Genomic DNA, 22,906 nt, shown 5'->3' on the forward strand with positions numbered 1-22,906 from the left:
TACTCCCCAAAGTAATCTACATGTTTAATGCAATTCCCATCAAAATTCCAATGTCATTCATTAAAGAGATTGAAAAATCTACCATTAAATTTATATGGAAACACAAGAGGCCACGAATAGCCAAGGCAATACTCAGTCAAAAGAACAATGCAGGAGGTATCACAATACCCGACTTCAAACTATATTACAAAGCAATAACAATAAAAACAGCATGGTACTGGCACAAAAACAGACATGAAGACCAGTGGAACAGAATAGAGGACCCAGATATGAAGCCACACAACTATAACCAACTTGTCTTTGACAAAGGAGCTAAAAATATACGATGGAGAAATAGCAGCCTCTTCAACAAAAACTGCTGGGAAAACTGGTTATCAGTCTGCAAAAAACTGAAACTAGATCCGTGTATATCACCCTATACCAATATTAACTCAAAATGGATCAAGGATCTTAATATCAGACCCCAAACTCTAAAGTTGATACAGGAAAGAGTAGGAAATACTCTGGAGTTAGTAGGTATAGGTAAGAACTTTCTCAATGAAACCCCAGCAGCACAGCAACTAAGAGATAGCATAGATAAATGGGACCTCATAAAAGTAAAAAGCTTCTGCTCATCAAAAGAAATGGTCTCTAAACTGAAGAGAACACCCACAGAGTGGAAGAAAATATTTGCCAGCTATACATCAGACAAAGGACTGATAACCAGAATATATAGGGAACTTAAGAAACTAAATTCTCCCAAAACTAATGAACCAATAAAGAAATGGGCAAGTGAACTAAACAGAACTTTCTCAAAAGAAGAAACTCAAATGGCCAAAAAACACATGAAAAAATGCTCACCATCTCTAGCAATAAAGGAAATGCAAATTAAAACCACGCTAAGATTCCACCTCACCCCTGTTAGAATAGCCATCATCAGCAACACCACCAACAACAGGTGTCGGCGAGGATGTGGGGAGAAAGGAACCCTCTTACACTGTTGGTGGGAATGTAAACTAGTACAACCACTCTGGAAAAAAATTTGGAGGCTACTTAAAAAGCTAGACATTGATCTACCATTTGATCCAGCAATACCACTCTTGGGGATATACCCAAAAGACTGTGTCACAGGTTATTCCAGAGACACCTGCACACCCGTGTTTATTGCGGCACTATTCACAATAGCCAAGTTATGGAAACAGCCAAGATGCCCCAACACCGATGAATGGATTAAGAAAATGTGGTATCTATACACAATGGAATTTTATGCAGCCATGAAGAAGAATGAAATGTTATCATTCACTGGTAAATGGACGGAATTGGAGAACATCATTCTGAGTGAGGTTAGCCTGGCCCAAAAGACCAAAAATCGTATGTTCGCCCTCATATGTGGACATTAGATCAAGGGCAAACACAACAATGGGATTGGACTTTGAGCACATGATAAAAGCGAGAGCACACAAGGGAGGGGTGAAGATAGGTAAGACACCTAAAAAACTAGCTAGCATTTGTTGCCCTTAACGCAGAGAAACTAAAGCAGATACCTTAAAAGCAACTGAGGCCAATAGGGAAAGGGGACCAGGAACTAGAGAAAAGGTTAGATGAAAAAGAATTAACCTAGAAGGTAACACACATGCTCAGGAAATCAATGTGAGTCAATGCCCTGTATAGCTATCCTTATCTCAACCAGCAAAAACCCTTGTTCCTTCCTATTATGGCTTATACTCTCTCTACAACAAAATTAGAAATAAGGGCAAAATAGTTTCTGCTGGGTATTGAGGGGGTGGGGGGAGAGGGAGGGGTGGTGTGGGTGGTAAGGGAGGGGGTAGGGGCAGGGGGGAGAAATGACCCAAACGTTGTATGCACATATGAATAATAAAATTTTAAAAAAAGTATAAATGGCCAGACATAGTGGTTCGTGCCTATAATTCCAGCACTCAGAAGGCTAAGACAGAAAGATTGGACGTCTGATCTACCCAGTAAGACCTTTTCTCAAAAAACAACAAAATCCAGAAGAATATGTGAGAATATATAAGTATGTATATACATGTATACATAAATATGGCCAGAATATATGAAAATAAGGAAAAGTGTTTATTTATGCATTACCTCGTACAACTACTGTTAAATCAATGATCAAAGATAGAGAGAATACAAAGTAAATATCTTGAGAAAATTAAAACACCTGCCCAAGGTATTCACATGTTCTTACTTCTGCGAATGTGCATCTGTCTAGGCTGGCTTCCTGGGGAAGGTTGATGCTTGGTTTGGTCAGCCTTTCTGCAAGTATATGTCTTCAGTCGCAAAGTGACCAAGACAGAAGTAGGAATAGGAACAAAGGAAAGAATCAATCAAAGTATTTATTATGTAGAGTGGTCAGTAACGTCACCTTCATATAGTAAGCATACATGCATGTTGTAATAATAATGTCTTAACTTCTTTATCAATAACAATGTGTACAATTTCATGCAATCAATAGCTTTATCAGAAAATAGAGTAGCAGAGAGGAGGAAGCTTTGGAGTCAGACATACCCGGGCTTGAATCCAAGCTCCACAACTCACCAGCTGCCTGAGGTCATGTAGCAATTAAATCCTTTTACCTTCAATTTTCTCAAATTTGCAGTAGGTCCAATATGTATGTTTAGGACAGTAACAGTCTTTTGGGTATATCCCCAAGAGTGGTATTGCTGGATCAAATGGTAGATCAATGTCTAGCTTTTTAAGTAGCCTCCAAATTTTTTTCCAGAGTGGTTGTACTAGTTTACATTCCCACCAACAGTGTAAGAGGGTTCCTTTTTCCCCACATCCTCGCCGACACCTGTTGTTGGTGGTGTTGCTGATGATGGCTATTCTAACAGGGGTGAGGTGGAATCTTAGCGTGGTTTTAATTTGCATTTCCTTTATTGCTAGAGATGGTGAGCATTTTTTCATGTGTTTTTTGGCCATTTGAATTTCTTCTTTTGAGAAAGTTCTGTTTAGTTCACTTGCCCATTTCTTTATTGGTTCATTAGTTTTGGGAGAATTTAGTTTTTTAAGTTCCCTATATATTCTGGTTATCAGTCCAGACAAACTAATGGATCTAAGGACCTGGCAGAGTGCCTAAACTATGGTAAGTAATCAACATATTCTTAAAGGTTTGGGGGGAAGGAAGGCAAGAAGTATAAGAATCAGCTGAACTGATAAACAGTTGGGAGAGAATGCATGAAATTTAGTGATAGTAGGGAAATCCGACTTAGTAGTAGTCAGGAACTCTAAATTCAGATATAAGCCATTTCTTTTCCCTAAGCATCATTTTTGTTGTTGTTGTTTCCATACATACTAAGAGGATATTGAATTACTTGGTCCCTCCCCAAGATTCCCTCTAACTCTGCTAGTCCACAAGTCCATACAGGTCTGGGTGGACTCCATTCTAAATCATGGGAAAGAGTTAAAAGGTCACTTACAAAGCAGATCAAATAAAAATAAGACCAAAAGATCTGAAATATGTTTATTTGTATCTTCTTTATCCCACTATAAATAAAAGCTTTCTAGTCCTTGGTTATATGCTTATAGAAAACTATCTTTTAGTGCAGCAGGGGTAAGAAATCAGTAAGAAAAAGTTAATAGATATTTTTGTTTTTGTTACACTGAATGTTGAAATTTCCTGTCTGGTTTCATTAGCTATGTTACCCAACCCAGAGCAGCACTTCAGGGTGGACTTGACCTTTCTAAACCAGGGGCTTTGTCTAGCTAGTCATGATCAACTGAAGTAAAACTTCCTTCCCACCTCCAACAGTCTCAACACTGTGTGTCATTGCTGCTTCTCCAGTCTGAAATAACCCAGCCATAGCTTCCTAAATTCCTTACATATGTATTCATCTCACACAGCACAAGAAATTTATCATTGTTCATTGATTATGCTACTACAATTCAATAATGGTTCAAAAATAGATCTTGCATAGGGTGCAGAGTCAATCAGAAAGGAGAATGATGTAAGAATCAATCCTAAATTAGAGAGGCTTAAAAGTAAAGGCACTTATACTATGTGTACACAACCATAGTGGAATATAATGCAGCCCTTAGAAATCATATTTTTGAAGACAATTAAATGCTGATTAATGTAATGCTACATTAAAAAGCAAGGTCCTAAGCCATGCTTTATGGTGTTATTTTTAAAACCTGAAGTACATACAAATAAAGTATAAGAAATTAACACATTGAAGTGTCCAAAGGGGCTTATCTCTGGAAAGGAAGAGGTAATAAAAGATATGGACTAACCCTATAAATATTATAGGATATGCCAAAATATATATCATTTTGAAACAAAATGAACACCATTGACTATTGTGTTAAGAATTACCCAAACATACAGAGGGCAAAGGGGCCTTGCGGCTGAGCTCATTCACAAGCTCCTTCCAGACATTAACAACCTTACTCAGGGCCAGCTCTCATTCTCCTTTAAAGAAGAGTTTTCCTCATCAACAAGAAATGAGTACAGTTTTTCCTAAAAAGTATGGCTGCTCTTACTCTAAAGAGGTTAACACTACAAACTATGAAGTCTGAAAATAATTGCATCAGAAGATGTTTTGGTAAACACATCATGCAAAAAACAACCCCAGCACAATTGTCCCTCATTGCTTCTTCCCTAAGACTGTCCCACCCAGTGCACACAAAAGATTTTAGTATTGTTGAAGATACCCAGGATGAAAAGAAAAAAAAATGATACCACTCTTACTAACATTGGAGGAAAATTAATGAGTGAATTATTCATGTGATTGAAGAGAAGGGCAATGACTTGGGAGTCATGCACCAGGCGAAAGTGATCAGACTCAAGGATGAGCGAGACCCAAGACTGGTGCATACAAAGCCAGCTCAGAGCCCCCAAATACCAACTCATGACAGGAGAACAGATCCACCAAGAACTTCTCAGACTCAGAGAGAGGGAAAAGGCCAGACCAAAAACTGGACCAATCCTGACAAAGGAAGTAACTTTTTCTTCAAATATTGGACAACATGATTTGGACACAAAGAGTAAACAGATTCAACAGTGGATTGAGAAAAAAATATCATGTTCGAATTATCATAAAGAAGAGAAAAATGCAGCTGAGCCAGAAAATAAAATGGAAGAAATATTTAACCAAATACTCCAGACAATGGCTAGAATATCTAGCATCTCAACCAGGCCACAAGCCATTAAAGGAGGAACAGCTTTAATATGTGTTCTTCCTTTTTGCTCAGAGAGGAAGCTTTGTTTTTTTGAACAAAGAAAATGGAAGTAACTGGGAATCATATGTTCTGTATCAGTGATTTTAATAAAGAAAAATTGGGTTTTTTTTTTAGAAAGGAATTACCCATACATTGGAAGCACATACACTAAAATGTTATAAATGAATATTTTTGCATGACTGTCTTATGGATGAAGGTTATTTTCTTTTTTATACTTTTATACACTTTCTAATGTTCTTTACAATGAATATATTATCTTTCTAATTGGTGTAAATTTTTAAAATATTATTTCAATGAGGTAAGCCAAGTGAATATAAGTCAGGGTTACAAGACTATGAGTAGTGAAGGAATCAAGGGAAATATAAGAATAAAATGATGACACTCTGGAAGCTGTAGGTAAACAGTTACAGGAGAAATTATCCCAGAAGAAATCCCAATGAGGTAATAGTGTCATAAATGCTTGGAAATATCACTGTCTGTGTGGGATATAGAAAGACACTTGGTTTTTGAAGCACACTAAATATGGATATTGGGGCAATACAGCCCTTAAGTTTTCTTAAATTTTCCCTAATCACCAAAACCCACTGGGGACAGTTTGTATCTCTTCAACAAAATGAAGCAATTCATACACTATAAGGTGCATTTTTCCCTTCATGAGAACTATAAGCTCCTCTAGATCAGAAACCATCCTATGAGCTGCTTTGTATCTCACCACTACTGCCAATACTGAATGTTCTAAGCAGAATAGATGCTTAATACTTGTATGTGATGTTTATAGCACATGAGGAATGGTGAAAGAACTAGGGCAGACTGAGAGAAAGAGGAACATGAAATTAAATTGCCTAATAATGCCAGGCATAGCAGCAATGGTTTTTATGGCAATGGCACGGAGAGAGGGCAGTGATTCAACAATGAGGACAGCAGTGTGGAAATCAGCCCCAAATCATCAGGTGAGAAACTACTTTCTCATCCTCTAGCATGCATGTGGTTCACGCTGAAGCCTCGTATTGACCCTGCTTGGATGAATCTTTTCAAATACTGCAAATTTTCATTGATGTAGATATTAAATTCTAGTTCCTTTTCAGGAGAAATTACGAGGAAGTGCGAGTTCCCTGAGATTTATAAAAGGCCCTTAAACAGGAGTTAAGTGAAAGTTTTACAGATTGTTCTAAAGCTGTAATTATTCTCCAAAAACCACTTGGATAGGCAAAAGCAATGAAGGGAACTATGAACTTCACTTTCAGAACTCAGGTGTAAATCCAACCTGCTATTAATTTGCTGTTTGATTTGAGGAAGATGACCTCATGCCCCTGACCCTTATTTTCCCTCTCTGAAACAATGTAAGATGGTACCTTTGCACAACTACTTCACAGGGTTGTAGAAAAGTTTAAATAAAATGCTATTTGTGCATCAGTCAAGTTACACCCCTGTGAAAGTGTATTTCTATCACCTTTCTCTCACCCCAAAGAAAGAAGCTTCTCATTTTCCCTCCCAGAAAGTGCCTGTTTTCCATTCACAAACAGGTTCCTTGAAAGTAAAATCTATATCCACCATCTCCAAATCCTCTTCTCCAGTTCTCTCTTGAGCCCATGGCAGTAGAAAGCTACCTGTTCAGTTCTCAGACATCACTGGACTTCACCTCTCAGCAGCATCTCTCCCACCCAGCCACTGCTCTGTCTAAGATCACAGCTGCACCTTGTACCCAACTCACCACACTTGCCTTGTGTGGTGAGAACCATTGCAACTAATCCTTCTCCATCTCTTTTCTTGGGTCTAGTAGAATCAAAGCAGAGTAGCAGGAAGAAGGTGTGGTAAGAGTGGTCTGCACCTCTGGGTAGATGGTAAGGTAGTGCATTGTCTATAGAAAATGTAAATGAAAAATTCTTCTCTTTATCATTATGTGATGGAAATGCTAAATAACTCAAGTGATAAAATTCTCCTCTGTGCTGCTGGGGAGTCCTTCCTTATTGGTATACCATTGACTGGGTTCTCCTTACCTCCATAGCTACGAAGCATTACAACATCCTAGAAGTCAGCAATAAACCTCCTTTTTTTCTGTCTATACTGACTCTTTTAGTAATCTCATTTAATTTCATTGCCATAAATATCATGTATATATTGATGACTCATAATTTTTATCTTCAGCTCAGATATCCTCATGGAATTCCAGATTCATGCATTAACTCACTACTCAACATCACAAACTTCACCTGAGCAAAAGTAAGCTCCTGATATTCCTTCAAACACTTGTGCCTCTCATGGTCTTCTCCATCTCAGATAAAAGCTGTTCCTCTTTATAGTTGCTCAGGTAAAATCATGGAATCATCCTTGACTTCTCCCTGTGTCATTATATCCTATTCAATTGATCAGCCACCAGAGTCCAAATATTCTTCTCCCCTCCATCCCTACATGCTTATTCACACTGTTGGATCCATCACTCATCGGGATTATAGCAGTACCTCTAGAAAGAACCCCTCTGCTTCTATCTTCCTTCTCCACCCTCTTCTGTTCTCAAAACACAGACAGAATCTTTTTGACATTCAAGTCAGATCATGTTACTACCCAGCCCAAATATACAAATAACTCCTCTTTGACCCAGAGTGAAAGTCAAAATCTTAATTGTGTCATAGATTTGTATTTTATCAATACCTCCCACCTCCTGCCACCATCATCTTTCCTTTTTTATTGTTTTTATAAGACAAGTCTCACTACTTAGCTCAGGCTGGCCTAGAACTTATAATCCTCCTGCCTCAGCTTACTGAATGCTGGGAGTACAAGTGTGTACCCCTATGCTGGGTTCTACTATCATCTTTCTAATTTCATCTCCAAAATTCCACTCAGTTCAATCCTTGCTTTATTGTTCAAAGTTGCCAGAAAGCATGCACCTGCCTAAAAGCCTTTGCATGTGCTGTTCTACCTGCCTGGATTTGTTTCTACAATAATTACCTGGCTGATTCCTTCATATACTTATCTTTACTCAAATAGCTTTATTCTTCCTAAGTACTCTTTCTAAAATCTCAGCTCTCTATGACTTTGAATTCTTATCAATGACTTATCCTGCCCATTCTACTTTTCTTCACACCTCATGTATATTTTACTAATTGATTTTTTTAAACTTTCTGTCTCACCAAAATTGTAATCTCCTTGAAAGCAGATTATTCATTTTGTTTTCTAAGGCTGTTACTAGAACTACTTACAGGGTTGTAGGAAAGATAAACTATATTTTCAGAACCTAGAACAGATAGTCAATGAATCGTTCTAAAGAAATGAAACTTAGGTGTTCTAATTGAACAGATGTTCAGTAAATAGCTTTACAAGGATGGACCTTATTCAAATGCTTTGTTTTATTCTGCATCACATCACCTACAGGCCTCCCTTGAAGTACAGACCTTTGAGATACCGGTATAATTCTGAAGTAGTCCCACATACAACCATGTACATAAAAATGAGTAAAACATTGGTTATTTCTCAAATGCCTTGGGGCTCAGAGTGTGTAAGCATTGCTGTGGTGACCAGTAGAGGCCTTTGCAAGAATGAGAACTTTCCCTTAACCCACCAGGAAAGCTTTGGACCACAATGGAGCAATCACCTATTAATGGTATTTTCTAGCAATGTTTATTACAGAAGAGTACAGGGCCAGGACATCCAAGAAACTTCTATAACTGTTCCTTAGGGAGTGATTGCTTCCCAGACCAAAGGATCGATCTTATCACCTAAAAGTAACTCTCCACATCATACAAGTTAAGAATTTATGCAACATCACTTTTCCAACTCTAGACATGAGCCATAGTTGAACAGCTCATTAGACCACCATGCTGTGCCTGATCTGACACCCTTAGTCTGTCTCTCAGCACCCACCATCTGGTGCAAACTTAGGTTTCTAGCCACATTCTACTTGAGTCCCACTGGCCCTCTCCATAAACAAAGTGAGTGTTTTCTATCTTCAAGACTATTTCAAACCTTACTGAATTGTGACTTTATTTAACCCCTTTACGTGCTGGAAACTCTTCTCACTTTTATCTCTCACTTCTTCCTTACAAACATCTCAGATGGCAACCTATCTGCCATAAATCTCTCTTTACTCAGCAAAAATGCAGCGTTTTCTTTCTTTTTCTTTCACTATTTGCCATGTTTTTCACTGCATTATACCTATTTGTATACACATTTCCAATACCGGATGGAAGTACCTTTGGGGAAAAGTTACTTGTCTTCATCCTTAAATTCTCATGGATAGGATTGTATACACTATAAGTAGTCATGGGGCAATTATTATATTAATGAATATATGATACCAAACTTTTTGGCCTAGTTTTCAGATTTTCTGCAATCTTCTATATTCTTTGGAAAACAAGCATTGTGTTGCTATTCTTATACTATCATACATCATAATTTTTCCCTTGTTGAAAAATGAAATTGATTTCTTGAATAAAGGACATTATCCTGCAAAGGTATGCTTTTCTTCCTCTTTTCTATAGTCACCCAGAGATTAAACTGATACAGTGTCAGACTACTTAACACTTTAACCTTCAAATTACTGAGTTTTGATATTTAGCTCCAGAAAATATCCCAGGTAGGTATAACTCCAAAAGCTGGTTCTGCTGAAATCATCATGACTCCTCCTACCTCTTACATAATGAAAGGTTAGGGTCAAATAATGAATTTCACCTCTTTCTGGTGACATTGATCTGTGGGCAGGGCCATCATTATATAGAATTAGGTTTCCTTTGAAAGATAATTTTTAAGGAACCCCAATACCTAAGAGGTTGAAGAGATCACTTGGGACAAGCTCAAGCACCTGGTAATTTAACTAAGGTACACTGGGGGCTGTGAAGCACCGGAGAATGCATGTTCCATATATGGGAGCAGATTCTGCCCAGATCCAGCTGATGTGTGTCCATGTAGGAATGTGCATCTATTATTACCATTAATCTTCCTGAACAATGAAATACCTGGATTTTTACAAAAAAATTCCTGGACACTGAATTTTTACAAATATTTTGATTTTGTTTAATGCTGAAGTACAAACAAAATACATTTGCATGCTAGATTTACCTAATGTTGCTGAATTGAAACTCTGGATTAAATAAACCCTTAGACTTGACACTGCCATTAGACTCTACAACATTGAATTCAAAATCAACTAACTTACAAGTTCTGAAGTCACCTCTTTAAAATGATCCTAGGAGATTAAAAAAAAAAGTCTAGATTGGCTGAAGAAAATGAGAATTTCACCCATTTCTTATCCATATCCCTATCCCATATCTAATGTGTAGTTCCAGAATTTGACTTGAAACGAATATTGCACAAGAACCAAGCCAAAGTAAAGTGCCTTCTCTGGCAAAATCCCCTACTTTACAGAGTGATGAAATTGTCACTAGATGCTAATCAAAGGTCAAAGTACCTAAAATTTGTAATTGGAAGAAATCTGTCAGGACATCTGAGTGCAGTCCCACAGTGAATGCTGCAGCTCTATGATAGCTGGTATCATTCATAGCATGGAATGGTCAGTGAAAGGGTGAGACCTGCATTCAACTTAGAATTTTGAATGATTGCTGGCTGTACAGCTTTGTGCCCATCATGGTATCTTTCTGTGACTCTATTTTATGTAAGATAGTTGATCAATTTCTTCAGGATCCTTTCATACAGAAAGGCAGTAAGAATATACAGAAGAGCCACAAAGATTATGTAGCGTTATAATCCACTGTATTCTGATGGAACTTCAGGGATGGATATTAGCAATGTCACAGCAAACACAAACACACACACGAGAGAGAGAGAGAGAGATTATTTTCTTCTACAATTAAGAATGATATAATCATTTGAGCATGAAGGATGAAATATAGCTAAAAATCAGCATCTTATAAATAAACTAGTGAAGATAAATAAATCACTGGAGATAAGAGTTTCTTAAGTCAATGCAATATGATAGCTGTCATAAGAGAGGAAATTGTTGGTGTCAGTTTGAAAATATTTGGAGTAACCCCCCGCACTGAGATTTGCTTTACCACATACCATGGTAAGAGTGAAAAGCTAAACTATTTTCCCTAGGGCATTAGTGCCTTACAGTGTTACTGCTGACATTACCAGCACATCATTCAGCCCTATATTAAAATAATTTTACACAAAGATCCAGAGCATGTATTAGGCTCACTCATCTTTGCAATCAGTTTTCAGTTTACCAGGTCTTTTTCCATAAATACTCTTACTGATTTTTCTAAAAACACTTTTATGTGATGGAACCTATTTACTATTATAAAGTCTTCTTCAAAGGAATTCAAAAGTATCCTTCCCAACCTGCCTGTAAAACAATAATAATAATAATCACCTTTTGTTTGCCACCTGAAAGTTCAAGGAGTCCTTTCACCTCTCTTGACTTTTCACATTAAGTTATGATCTGCTGGCGAGTATAGCAAAGGAGGGAGAAGGGAAAATCAAATCTTATCTTGGTCTTAATCTGCTGACAAAACCTGAATAAATCATCTCAATTGACCAAGCTTCAGTTCAGTGAGCACCAAATGGAGAAAATTATACCCATCCTACTATACTCACAAGGCAGTTAAGACCAAAATCAATAGATAGGCAATATGTCAAGTGATTTTTATCAACCCTGGGCAGTAAGGAATAATAGTAGAATTGTGCATGGTCATGCAAAACTATGAGTCTAGATCAAATTGCAAGTCCTTGGGGAATGACTACAAACTCAGTCTAAGAGACAGGAGCAATCAGCAATTAAAGAGATACCTGTCTCTCATAGAACCAACAGCCTCCTGGTCTTACCTGACTAGGTTGTGACAGGTCCTCAAGACTTTTCTTTCTCTTCCTGGACGAAGAGATCTAGACCACAAATAGTGGCCAGTGGAGTGTGGTTGGCTCAGAGAAAACCAAACAGGAGACTGCTCTGGTGGTATCACCTGGCTCAGTCAAAGTCTTGCCTCACCAATGGACTGAGAGCTAAGTGCTCACTCTCAAACAGTAGGTCAGATAAAAGGACTAAGAATGTTTACAGGGTGGAACTCAACTTGTCAGAGGCAAGGAAATGGGTTGTGGGTGGGGCCTTTTCAGTCTGCAATGACACATCTCCCTCTCTTGTATGCTTCCTCAAGAAATTCTGGATTTTTCTATCAGTGTCTTCTTTGATTAAAATCTGACTGGGTAAGCAGATCAGTTTGGGTATTTGTGATTTTAAACATCATCTTTTTTGTATGAGAAATGTAGAAACCATGTAGAGCAGTTTATCCCTAAAAAGCAACACAGGTACACACAGAATGTCTCATTGATCTTCCTATTGTGGTATTGTTTTTCACCTAAGTGTGTGCCCTTCTCATTACCCTGTGAGCCCTTGAGAGCAATGACTACATCTTATTCTCTGATATATACCCCAAAGTGCTGGCAGGTAGTAACAAATCAGTACATAGTGAGTGAATAATAATGAATTAACAACTATTTAATCAATCTCCATCTGTCATTTAATGTCTTTTTAGCTTGTGGCAAGTCGTATTTTTACCTTTCTGAGGGCTTTTTGGTTTTGGTTTGGGCTTTTTTCAGTTATCTGTAAATTGGAAGTATCACTCCTCCTTCATACATGTGGATAGAATTTGGAAGGAAGCATATGAGAATGAAGCTAGATTAGGATTTGACACGGAAATCATGCTAAAAAATGAAATTTGAATTCAATTAATACATTTTGAAATCCAAATATGTGTGTTCTACATAGAGAGTTGGTATAAAATGAAGTATGAATGACCTAAGTAAGTGGATTGCTGGAGAAAGAAGAAAACCGAAACCTAAATAGTTTATGAGTGTGATTGAAATTCAGTTTTCCATCTTAAATTCTCTATTTCATTCAGTAGACTGTCAAACCAGATTATATTTATTTGACAACTAGAGAAACTGCGGGAGGGGGCAACAAGGTACTAGCCTGATTGGATTCCATTCTTTTAAAAAGAAAAATAACTGCCACTCACTCAACATAAAAAAAAAATGCCTTACACAGTTCTGGGTATACTGACATCATGAAGAGAATCTATAGGAACTCAGGTACAAAGTTACAACTCATCTATGACCTCCCAGGACAGCACACAATGAGCAGTCTTTCTACATGCCTATACAATGCCAGGCACATAACCAGAATATGCATTCTCTCAATGAGCAGCTAACTGAACAACTCCCTTGGCCATTCTTAGTTCTCTGAGTAGACAAAGATAGGAAAATAGTCTCTGGCATAGTGAATTTAAGAAGGTGAAATATGAGTTAATATAGAGCCATGTAGAAAAGGATGAGCACCATAGATGGGATGAGAACAAGCGCTGTGATAATCCAGAGATGAGAGCAATTCCAGGGACGCTACACAGAGGGGAAGGCAGCATTCCTCATAAAAAGAGGTAAGATTTAAACAAGCACAGATAGTAGAGTTAGATATGAAATGTTTTTGTGCGATAGACCAAGCAACGTTGCCTAATCTAACTAACTCATATCCCCTAATACACACCCTAGGCTGGAAAGAGAGTTTCTCAGAACTGGTACCTAAGCCACAACACTTAGACACCACAAAACTACAGGGACAATTAAGAATAATTACAAAACAAATACTATCCCTATTCAGCTCAGGTTGGGTGCAGAATAGAGGGAGATTGGAGCAGAGAGATGCTGAATCCCTGTCTGTTTTCTTAAAAGTAGGACCAAATGATGCACTGCTGCCATGAGTGTGTTATTTTAAAGGGAAGAGCCCTTGAAAAAAGGCATCACTTGTGCATATGGCAGCTTATCTAATTATCTTTGGGTTTCCAGGAGCCACTGGATGCTTCCCCAGCTTATGCTGCAGTCCCAGTACACTCCAGCTTGCAGTAACTGGGGCAGCAAACACAGAGCACTCAGCACAAGCAATAGAAAGCCTGGTTTCTGGTCCCAGTTCTGCCATTCACTGCCATCAGGGACAAGCAGCCTAGTCTTCCCCTAGTGTGGTTGCCTTTTCTGCATAATGGAGATTATAATAGGGACTTTACCCACTTCCCCAAGCTGTTGAGAAAGCAAATGAGATCCTGGAGATGATAGGAGTATTGTAAATTCTAAGCATTTACATGAATAAGAAGTACTATTTGCAAAGAACCATAACTACAAGTGAGAATTTACCTCATTCCCACTATTTCCAGTGTTACCAAAGTCTCTGCATAGATCTCCTGGTAAATGACATGCTCAACCACCAAGGAGCAGATAATTGCAGAATAAGTGTACTAGATAAGTTTTTAGAGATAATTGCTCTTTGTGTCTTGTCCATCTTCTCTCTTCTATGTAGCATTTACTAGTTACTCTCCTTTCCCTCTCTCCTTAGTATCAAAGAAAAGAATATAGATGGTTACTTATTTGGAATAAATTATTATTTAATTGATTACACCTCCTCAACGCCTGTCATTTTCCAAATGAGGACAGAGTGACATAGATACATGGCCAGCCATTTCTCTGGAGTCAGCTGGGCTGCTTTCTTCCTGGGGCAGCAGATGGGCAGGAGGAAGCACAAGTGACAGGAATACTGACCAGGTATGAACCAAAATGACCCCATCCCCAGGTCTTTCCCTTAGTGGATCACACAGAGAATGACTGGTACATAGACTTGCATCACCAAGGGTACTGTCTATAAGGATCACACTCCTAGTTACTGGAGAGGCAGAGAGTAAGGGTGATGTTCAAGCCCAGCCCAGGCAAAAAGCTAGAATGACCCCATCTCAATCAATAAAAGTGCATGGTGGCATGCACCTGTCATCACAGCTACTTGGGAGGCATGAGTAAGAGAATCACTATCTATACCAGCCCAGGCCAGAGAAAGATCCTATTTGAAAAATAAACAAATCAAAAGGGGTTGAGGCATGGCTCCATTGGTAGAGCACCTGCCCAGCAAGTGCTCTGAATTAAAACCCCGAAAAAAAAAAAAATCTTAGACCCTATCTCCCAAGCTATAACCCCTCTTCCCAGGAGTCTTTGGGAAAGTGGACCTCAATGATGATGACTAAATACTAGCAGCAATTTCCAAAGCAACAAGGAAAACGCAGGCAGGTTATCATCTGAGAAACTGAAGTAGTATGAATTTTTTTCTTGTGTTGATATTCAATAGTATACAGCATACACCACTATCATTACACTGTACTTTGGTGAATTTCTACCCTGATACATATCTTTCTACCTTCCTTAAAGGTAGGAACAATGTCCCTAGAACCTAGAACTTTCTAGGTTCTAACACAGTACAGCACTAATAGTAGATACTCAAAAGATATTTTGTGGGTGGGCAAATGAATAAGCAAACAAATATCTGAATCACTCTATTTTCCTTCACAGCCTCACAAGGCCTTGCAGCTAAAGAGATAACAAGGAAGAAATAAGAAGGCTCCCTTGGATTACAACAAGGAACTAAAATTCAGTCCAGAGCATCTCTTTTTTTCTTCTATTTACTCTGGACAATCTGTCCCTTATCAGAGGAAAATAATGGTGGGAAATATTCATATTTTATTTGAAAATATCTGTTTCTTCCAGGTTTGTTTTGCTGCATAGACATTTGTCTGATTTGCTGTATGTTGTGCATCAGATAGAACTCAAACATACTGCTTTGGCTTTCTAAATTGTTTTGTTTTCTTCAGTCAGTTATCATTTCCCTACATGCACCTCACTCTTATTTTCAAGTTCCAATTTAACTCACAATAAAAGAGAACAATTTCACTGTTACTCAGCTTTGCTGAAGGCTTGAAAGGGCCCTGACATGGTGTAAGATCTGGTTTCCATTCTACCATTAACAAGCAGTTGAACTTTAGCAAATCACCTCTATTCTTATGGCTTTTTTTTTTTTCTCCTCTGAATAATGAGGTATAGTCTTGACTCCCACAGAATCTAAGCACTTGACCTTGAGACCCTCAGGCACCAACTGCAGGAAAAGTTGTGCCTTTTTTCTCATTCAGTACAGACAGGGGAAAATGATCAATTATGGCTTTGGTTTAACACTGTGGTTGGCCCAGTAATACCACTTTTCACTGTCAACCTCAGATCCCCACACACCTCCTCATCCACTCACAGACAGAGTGGCTTCATGGACATGAAGTCTGTGCAGTTGCACAGGGCCTGCATACAGAAGTGCTCTGTTTGATTTTACTCTCCTTTCATCATCTTGAAGTTCTTAACTTTAAAGCAAGTTCTGAATAATTTTCAAACAATAATTTAAATTTTTTGCATATTCATTTTGTGCTTGACCTTACAAACTATGTAGCAGACCCTGCCTACACTCTTACTTCCTTTCCCCCAAAGTAATGTGGAATCTGAAGGACTAGGAAGAGGAAAACAATGGCATAGCTTTGCCAGGCATAAATGGCAGATAGAAGGTCTCCCTAAAAAGCAGAGTCTTGTTTGGAATGCCCTTGCTTACAAACACAAATTCAAGGAAAATACACACAGACAGAACCAGTGCCACTTCCATCAACCCTCCCCATCTTAGATAGGTTAGGAGTCTGACTCATGACTAGAGTGTAGTTTACCATTCCTGCTAAGCTCCTGGGAAACTCCCTGCTCATGGGCTCAAGAGGAAATGGAGTTATCTGCGTGAATGTCACCATTCAACATTTTATCTATGGACAGAATCTTAGAGCAGGCCTCAGACAGCCATCACAGTTCATCTTTATCAGACAAGAACACCACTTGCCCTAGACTGGATAATGGATTGATTCAAGTCCACACGCTGAACATGCCAGTTCTCATGCTCTTCTCAGACTTAATTCTCCTTTTCTTCTCCCTTTCTACATCTTTGGGATCCAATCCTAGTTTAGTGACCATAAGATCTTGACGCTCAACGTATATGTAAGTCAAATTTAATTGAAAATGACCCTGATGATTTAAAACTACCATAAGATGAAATGATCACCTTTGGCTTTTCTCCTTTGTAAAGTTCAAATAGGCCTGAGTCATTTCACATGTCTCAGCAGGGAGGAAAATAAAAGAGGGAGGTGAACCATGACAAACTTAAAACATGTAAATAGAGTGTGTGATAAATTACAATGCAGATAAGACAAGTTTTTGAAACAGATTCCAAGGAAAGTAGGAGGGGCACTGGTTAGAATACAAGGTATTATGCATCTGGGAGGAGGTATGGAGAATTACTTCCCTAATTCTCCAACTCTTGGGTGTCCTTGGGCACGTGTACTGTTGGGCTCGTTTTCCTCTTTGGTGTTTGCCTTCCTCATCAGCAAAATGAAGAGGTTTGGATGTGTTCAAAGTGAGAATTTTTTGAGGGTTAACACTGTGTTTCAAAGAATCAAATTATCATCACCATCTCTCATGTCATCATGACTTAAGGACTGAGTGAGTTTCAGGTAATATTATATTCTAGAACATAAGAAGTCATGGAAAAACAATGAAAAAAACAAAACAATTAAATTCAAAAGGTTGAGTTGTGATTCTAAGAGGTAATCCAGAAGAAAGCTTCTATAGAAATCTTTTTATGCCAAATAGAGAAAGGGTTAAAACTCTAAGATAACAGAAGAATACTGGGGTGGGTAGTACACAGGTACCCAGGATCCCAAATCCCAAGTTACTTAATATAGACTAAATACCACCTACAAATCCAGTCATGTGAATTCATATTTGAAGTACTGAGAGGTCAGTTTCATTGAGATATCTGAAGAATGAAAGGGAATGGTGATCTCCAAGGCCACATAACTAAGGGTCTAGAATAAAACACCAGGAAGTTTGTATTTAATTCTCATCTTCATTGTGCAACCAGGTATGCAAACAGACCACCCAAATCACACGGGGAAATAGATGTTCCTTTAGTCTAACTTAGTCCCTGTCCAGCCACACCCCTGCTTATGCTCCTGTAACATAAGGAGTTTTGCACATTAATAAGACACTGTGATCACCTGAGTCAAATCCAGGTTCCCAGTTGGTGCCTTAGGACTCCAATAAGAATGAATCTGGACCTTCATCTTAGGGCATCTTTTAGTAAGTTGCATAAAACAAACTCCTCTCCCTAAAAATGTCATTTGGTAACAGTCAATCCCAGGACCACCTGCCTGAGAACTTCATGTGAAACATGAATATTCCTAGGCATCATTCTTGATTTACTAGGTTAGAATCTCTGGGACCAGGTCCAGGAATCTCCATGTCAACAAGACCTGACAGTAGGCTACTATGCACATAAAAGTTTGACAACCATCTCAATCTACTGTGATAATCATTCAGAGGTCTCCAATCCAGAACAGGCAGTACGAAAGCCCAGAGGCAAGAGACTGTAGGATGAAGCCGTCCCATTGCAAGGAGGCAGTGGTGACACCTGTGTGTCTGGAACACTGGGTGGTAGGCAGGGCACAGAGTATGATAAGGTTAGAAGGCAAGTAACTTGTACACAGGTGATTCTCCACGCTTTTGTTTTTACATTGCTCCTTATTATATGACAGGAGGAATTCTAGGTGAACTCAGTTCCAAAAGTCTGTTTCCAATCTCATAGCTGGACAGCTGTACTGTTATTGACTTATTGTGCATAAGATATGTGCTTGCTTAACAACAGTAATTGGAAAAAATTGCACAGAGATGGTAGGAGAGGAGGCAGAGCTAGCTGTATTAAAACAAAGGCTCAGAAAACAGAGGGCAGTTGTGAAGGAAAGGAGTTCAACAAAGATAAACCCCACTTCCAGGGATGCATTCTGTCACTCCAAGGGCATGATGCCAATAAGGACAATTTCCTGCTCCCTACAGTTTGCTTAAAGTACATTTGGGACCCCAGGTGACATGGGAACTGCAGAGGGAACCTGCCACACAACATTTCATATCCGTTTTCAAAGGGTGTCAACACCCTCCTTCCCACACCTGCTGTTCCCAAATATCACAACCTGATTTTCTACTCCAACCTCCTGTCTTGATGATCATGATTAAATATTCATGGAACGCTGTGAAGCCAGCATACTTTGTGAAATTTCAGATACCTTTTTTTAAAACCGAAGCTATTTTTTTTTTCTCTTTTAGTTTATCTCAACTTTGAAGAGAGGTAAAAAAGAATGACAAACACCAGGGACTAAAAAGTAGAAATAGAATTTAAAAAAGCTATTATCCTAAGTTTTGCAATTGTATTTTTGTATGTGTGTGTGATGCTGGGGTTCAAACCCAAGGCTTTGTGCAGCCTGTGCAAACCTTTCACCTCTGAGCTACATTCCCAGCCCCCACAATTATCTTTTGAGCCAAAAGTATCCCCACTTTGAGACAAAAGGTAAAGCACAGAATTTAGAAAACAGAGATAAGAAGGAGTAATTGTTCACATTATAAAAGAAACATTCATGTTACCCCAGGGTCAAAAGTCACCAATTCTGTTGATTTACAAATAGATTATATGTATATATATAGATAGATAGATAGATAGATATCTCTATATACATATCTATATATACATATACATATATATAATTTATTTGTTTATTATGCTACATTTTCAGTATTTGAAAAAGTAAAATATTTTTAGAATTATAATTAGCAAACAGAATCCTCTTACCTTGTTGTTTTGAGAGTGAATCTCAGTGCAGGGATCCCACTGATATGAGAAAAGCCTGAAAGGGCAGTAAAAGGAGCCGAACCCAATTCAATTAGAGCACTTCCACTGTTATTTGGGCACACATGGGAGAGGCCCATAATATTTAAATTTTTAGGAAGTTGTGAAAAAGCCACAGTAGTACACATAGAAGTATAACTCCTTATCTTTACATTTTGGGAGACTAAGGTAGAGAGAAAAGTGTCTCAAAATCATAAATGGAGTTTTAACTTCAGCTTAGTATTTCCTTTTTCACTGCCCTTTGTTGCCCCGTGGAACTCTTATTATCTTATTAAAGAAGCTTATCTCCTAGAATGTTTGGGTTTATGCCTGCAACTGGTAAATCATGATAACCAGCTGACCTTACCGTGAAATAGAAAAACTGAAGGTAAGACACAAAACTGTTTTCTTGTTGAACAAGCCTGACATTCTCAGGGTCCCCAGATGTGCTGAATAGAGCCAGTGTTGATCCCAGCTCCGACCTGAATCATAACACAGAGAACTTGAGCTGGCATGCACCAAAATCAGATTTAAAATATCAACTAAAGCGAGGTGTTGTCAAGAGGAAGCAATGCCTTCATGAGAAGCAGACACATACGGAGAAAATTAATAAGAACACAATGCTGGATCAACAGTGTCCTATATTTATTTATTTCCAATTATTTAACTCATGTTTGTGCAGTATTTATTATGTGGTAGTATTTTTCGTAAATGCCTTACAAATATTAATTATTTAATTTCTGCAACAAACCAATAAAAAACATACGATATATTATTGCCTTGTTGCCAGTAGGAAAACTGGACACAAAGAAAGATTTGGTGATCTCTACAAATCCCCTGACTTCTAACTGAAGTTCAGAGGATCCTGGATTAATCTGTTTTCAAATGATTTTCCTGGCTTTCAAATTCTGTCTCTTAATCCCTATTGTCCTACTGATTTGTAACTTGGGATGTTGTCTTCCTCTCTCTTCCATACAAGCCATTAAAGACATCTATAAATGTCATTATCTGGCTGTTGCTAGATTCAGACATAAACCTCCCCACTTCAGAATTCTAAGAACATCTTATTGTATCTTCATTGTCATATTTCTTACCCTCCTACTCAGAAAAGCTCTCAAATATTTCCCCATTACAAATCAAATTGAGTATAAAATTATTACCCTGTCATTAAAAACTCTTAATAATAATTCTTCACCCTTATTCCTCCTAATTCACCTTTGCATATCATACTCCAGCCAAAGTAAACTGTCACCATTTCCCAGATATACCTCATAGACTTCTGTACCCTGTCTCTTAGAATGCTTCCTCCTGCTAGAGTCCTTGCCAGTTACCTCCACTCAGATAAAGTTTTCACAGCAACCCAAGTTCTATTCCCAAGTTACCTCTTCCATGAAGCTCTCTCAAGGTCATTCTATTCTCAACCATTCAGACCTACCTGCCTTCACCTTGATCCTCCACATTTGTTCACCTTTTTTTTATTATCACCTATATAGTGTCTGTCTTATATAATTATTTCTAGACTGTAATTCCCTGACTATGTAATTTGAGTACTCTCAAAGAGAACTCCCACAATAATCACTCACTGCAAGTTCCATCATCCTTAGCACATAATAGGTGTTGAATAATTTCGTGTTTATACCTTCCATGGATTGTCAACAAATGGAGTGGATAAAGGGTGAAAAGATGTAAATATGTAGATATAATTAATGCCTTTAGAGACTGCTTCTGGGATTTAGGGCCTAAACAATTAAATCTTTTGTGTAGTTTGGGCACCTGAAAAAAAGTAGTTGGAGAGGTTAAAAAAAACAAGAGGAAAAACCTAGTATTTATTAAGTTAGGGGACAAGCTGTAACTCTGTTGGAAACTCAATATATTTGTCTTGTATGGTTCTTTCATTATCTTTCCTTTTGACAGTCAAAGAAACTGAATAGAAACAAGTGAATAACTTGGCTCCAGCTCACAGAGGTAGTCCAGTCCTAAAGCCATTTCCCCATTTCATGATGCTTCCCATAACAACATTGAGAGACTCCAAGCCTGTTCCTAGTCCTACTCATTCCCATGATGATCTTACAGTACATTATATTAGTGGTATAAGTATTTTTAAAAAGACTTGAAACTACTAGAGAAAAAAAAGATAAATACTTCAGGACATAGAAACAGGAAAGGACATTTTGGATAAGAACCCAAAAGCACAGGACCTAAAAGCAAAATGAGACAAACTAAAACCTGCTCATAGCAGAAGAAACAGCAAAGTGAGGAGGCAATCTACAGAATAAGAACTATTCATTTGACAAAGGGTTAACATCCAGACTATATATGGAATTCAAAAAAACTCAACACCAAAAAGACATAACCCAATTAGAAATGGACACTAAGCATAAATAGACACACAAATGGTCATATGATAAAATGTCCCATATCCTTAAGGAAACGTAAATCAAAACTATAGTAAGATATCATGTACTGAATGTAAGTGGCTATACCAAAAGGACTAAAGATAATAAGACCTAGCATGGGTGAGGAGGAAAGGGAACTATTTATGTATTTTTATTTATTCATTTATTTCAGTGCTAGGGATCGAGTCCAGGGCCTTGCACACACTAGGTCAGTGCTCTACCACGTAAGCCATGTCTCTAGCCCTTTTGTTTATATTTTGTTTTTGAGAAAGGGACTCACTTGTTTCCCAGGCTGGCCTTGAAGTTTCAAAATTTCTACCTCCGCCTCCTGCATTGCTGAGATTATAGGCATGTACCATCATGCCCAGAAGAAAAAGGAACTCTTGTACATTGTTGGTGGAGATGTTAATTAGTGCCACCATTATGGAAAACAGTATGGTGATTCCTCAAAAATTAAAAATAGAAGTATTTGATGATCCAGCAATCCTGCTACTCGGTATATATCCAAAAAGAAATGAAATCAGTATGTGGAGGAGATATAACTGTGCTCCCATGTTTATGGCACCACTCGTCACCATAGCCAAAAAATGGAAAGAACACTGTTCATCAAATGATGAATAGATAATGAAATAGAAGCACATATACACAAGGGAATACTATTTAGCTAAAAAAAGGATGAAATTCTGTGAGGCACAGAAACATAAGTATTACATTATCTTAGTCATAGATAGAGTCTAAATTCACTGACCTCATAGAAATTGAGAGTAAAAGTTACCAAAGA

The 22,906-nt window shown here is 38.1% G+C and overlaps 1 protein-coding gene and 1 pseudogene across 4 annotated transcripts in view; one reads left to right on the forward strand and one right to left on the reverse strand.

Moving 5' to 3' along the window:
- Positions 1 to 21,195, reverse strand: part of Tprg1 (tumor protein p63 regulated 1) — a 170,392-nt gene extending 149,197 nt beyond the window's left edge. Inside the window, exon 1 of one of the 4 annotated variants that reach the window (XM_074073549.1) lies at positions 21,165 to 21,195. The gene's annotated coding sequence lies outside the window, so the exon portion shown is untranslated. Of the gene's footprint in view, positions 1 to 11,961; positions 12,162 to 19,693; positions 19,793 to 20,096; positions 20,212 to 21,164 lie in introns of those variants that run through there. The other 3 variants (XM_074073550.1, XM_074073551.1, XM_074073548.1) reach the window with 3 other exon arrangements.
- LOC109675147 (translation initiation factor IF-3, mitochondrial pseudogene) lies at positions 4,472 to 5,237 on the forward strand (annotated as a pseudogene).
- Positions 21,196 to 22,906: the final 1,711 nt, after the last annotated feature.

This window comes from Castor canadensis, chromosome 5 (assembly GCF_047511655.1).
Source record: "Castor canadensis chromosome 5, mCasCan1.hap1v2, whole genome shotgun sequence".
Classification (NCBI taxonomy): domain Eukaryota; kingdom Metazoa; phylum Chordata; class Mammalia; order Rodentia; family Castoridae; genus Castor; species Castor canadensis.